Here is a 3,659-nt window from a genome sequence, read left to right on the forward strand (position 1 = left end):
TCATAGCTTAGGATTCCCTTTGTGCCGACACGAGGGAGGGGGAGGGGGCTGCTAGCTACTTCGCACTTTGCTAGGTGAATAAACCTCGGTTGGGGGATGCATTCATAGCTTAGGATTCCCTTCGTGTCGACATGAGGGACGAGGGGGGCTGCTAGCTACTTCGCACCTTGCTAGGTGAACCTCGGTTGGGGGTGAGGGGGCATGCATTCATAGCTTAGGATTCCCTTCGTGCCGACGGGAGGGGGTGGGGCAAGCAATACAGTGCGCTTTGCGAGAGAGGTGCCACATCGAAGTTGCATTTGGTATTTGAAAATCAAACCACCCTTTTGATACATAAATTTGGTCCACATGCATAACATTAGATAAGTCGGATGACGCAACACACATGATTCACTCAAACTAACCATGTGCCACGCTGGTGCACCTGTCACGCACACATCCGCACAGTACATTGGGCTCCACGAGGCTCCGCCTCTCAAAAATATCTGCCCGCCTCGAGGGTTTTTCTGTTTCATAACACACGGTTGTTATCTCCGGACCGTGTGCGATGTTTCTTGTTCCCAATCCCGCCTGCATCCCTAGAAAATATCTGCCCGCCTCAAGGGTTTTTCTGTTTCATAGCACACGGTTGTTATCTCCGGACCGTGTGCGATGCACTATCATAAAAAAATTCAATAGCCCGGAATTTCAATCCCGCGTTTGACTCCCGCGTAGTAAAATTTTCAGTACCCGCATCATTTCCTCAAACACCACCCCCCTCCACACACACACACACCAAAACCTCCTCAGGCATGTGCACACACACACCCTCCCTCGCTCGAAACCATAGCAAGGTCCCCGCCGCCGCTGCCGCTGCCGCCACCGCAGCAGGGCCTCCATTGTCAACATCCGCCGGTTTGCCTATGCAGCTTACCCACCGATCTCCATACACAGGCCGCCCTGAGTTTCTTAGATGACGCCTGCCAAATGCCCCCTTTCACACAGATCCCCATCCCCATCCCCCACTCCAGAGCATCGGAACCTAAGCCCGACTACGCTTCCCGTGGAGCTCGAGGAGCGACTGGCCCAAAAGAGGTGTATAGCGGTCTCTTCGCCCGACGTCGCCGAGGAATCTGGCGACCATTACTAGCGGCGGGAACTCAAGGAGCGGGCTAGAGTATGCGGGCATGTCTCATTCGCCGGCTACGACATCGAGGTCATCGACAGCGACGGCCTGGGGCGGGCTATGTCACAGGTTAAGTGGCCCACCCCAAACCCCTCGCGTTCAACTGTCGTCGATCTCATCCATGGCCCCGCCGCTGATCTCCTCTCGCTCGTTGTCAACAATTTTCCATTCTACATCGCCATCGAGCCCCTTTTGTCATTTTTGAAGGACACGTTCTCCGACGCTGGCTTGGGTTCAACAGCTTCCAAGTCAGACCTCATCGACGCGACCACGAGGAGGGCACCCTCTCCGGCTCTTCCAAGGGGAAAGAGCCCATCTGCTCTTCCAAGGGGAAAGCGACTGTCTGTGACATCAGGGAGGGCACCCTACGTATGTGCTCTTCCAAGGGGAAGGAGCCCATCTGCGACAACATGGAGCGCATCCAGGGTCTGTGGTCTTCCCACGGGAACGAGCCCATCTGTGAAAACTAAGGAAACCCATGATTTGTTTTGCCGTGCCTCTTCTTAGGGGGAAACCCATGATTTGTTTTGTCGAGTCCCTTTTGTAGTGTAGTGAGAATATGTCCAGTTTTAATTGCTATATCTGGTTGTTTGCAGTATGCCTTTTTTATTTCAGTTGTTCACAATGTGATGCTCTATATGTGCAATTATTTACTATGCAGTACATTTCATCAATCTAGTTTTAAACATACCGATAGGAATGCATATATTTGCTTGCGGTTAAGCTTGTTATAGCTAGCATATGCCTCTTTAAAGTTTTTTGATTGTTTGGTTGTTTGTAGTTAGCATATGTCCAGTTTCAAATGCTATCTTTGGTTGTTCATAGAATGCCTTGTTTATTCTAGTTATTCACAATGTGATGTTCTATATGTGCAAGTATGAACTATTGTGCTTAACATGCTTCTTGATGTACCTACACAGGACAATTTTGGGAAACACTGTTGTTTTCCATCGAGGTTAGTTTTATCCCATGGCTTATATCTGCTCACTGTTCAAGATATCAGTAGCTAGTACCATATAGGCCGGTGGCTGATAAGGGACTAATCGGTGAATCAGACTTTTAACTGAGTATATGTGCAACCCATTTATCGTTAGGTTAACTAGGGCCATATGTAATATATCTAAGGCTACATAGCAACATGCACTGTACTTAATGTCTAAATATGCAATCCTAGGCTACATAGCAACAAGTAAGAGTGTTACATTAATGTTCTAATGATGTCTAGATATACGTAGAAGAGCAGCAGCAACAACAACAACACAACCCTGTTTGGATACTCAACTTAGCTAGAGGTTAGAGTTAGTTTCTAGCTCATTACTAACCCTGAACTAACTCCGTCCAAAGAGTTGTTCGGATGGCAGGGTTAGATTGACAATAAATGCACTAGGAGAACTAGTTCCAATTAGCACCTCTTGGATTGGATAGTTTTTTTGGGTGGATTATAGATGCAACTAGCTCAAACTAGCCCTCATGTTTAGATATAATTTAGGGCTATTTGAGCCTAAACTAGCTCAAACTAACTGTAACCCCTGGATACAGCAGCAGTTAATCAACCAATAATTTGTAAGAATGCACTAAACTCCATTCGGCCCATAATATAAGATGTTAATTCATCTAATATGTGAGTATATTGGATGTTATAAGATACTCCCTCTGTTCCTAAATATTTGTATTTTTAAAGATTTTAAATGGACTACCACATACGGATGTATATAGACATATTATGTAACGCCCCGAGACCGATGTGCCAGGTGTCCTCCAGTTATTCGCTGTTGTTTCCTTGTCATTGCTTGCGTGTCATGCATTCCATATCATGTCATCATGTGCATTTCATTTGCATACATGTTCGTCTCATGCATCCGAGCATTTTCCCCGTTGTCCGTTTTGCAATCCGGCGCTCCTATGTCATCCGGTGTCCCTTTCTACCTCTTTTCGTGTGCGGGCATTAAACGTTTTCGGATTGGACAGAGACTTGTCATGCGGCCTTGGTTTACTACCGGTAGACCGCCTGTCAAGTTTCGTGTCATTTGGACTTCGTTTGATACTCCAACGGTTAACCGAGGGACCGAAAAGGCCTCGTGTGTGTTGCAGCCCAACACCCTTCCAAAGTAGCCCAAAACCCACCTAAACCTCCTCCATCATCTAGAGCGTTCGATCACGATCGCGTGGCCGAAAACCGCACCTCATTTGGAGTTTCCTAACTCCCTCTACCTCTATAAATAGACCCCCTTTCCAAATTTCGGATCTCTTCCGCGAAACCCTAGCAAAATCCCCCCCTTCGCCGCCGGACGTGTCCGATTTGGGCCGGACACGTCCGCCTGCTCCGCCGGCTGAATCGGCCGCCGACACGTGTCCGGTGCGCGCCCCACATCGCCGTCTCTTCGCCGCACTGGCCCGCCCGGGGGCCATGCGGGGCCCCCCCGACCCGAAGCCGCCGCCGCCGAGGCCCGCGCTTCGCTCGGCCCCGCGCCGCCACCAAGGCGCTCCGCCCCAT

This window comes from Triticum dicoccoides, chromosome 5A, assembly GCF_002162155.2.
Source record: "Triticum dicoccoides isolate Atlit2015 ecotype Zavitan chromosome 5A, WEW_v2.0, whole genome shotgun sequence".
Lineage (NCBI taxonomy): Eukaryota > Viridiplantae > Streptophyta > Magnoliopsida > Poales > Poaceae > Triticum > Triticum dicoccoides.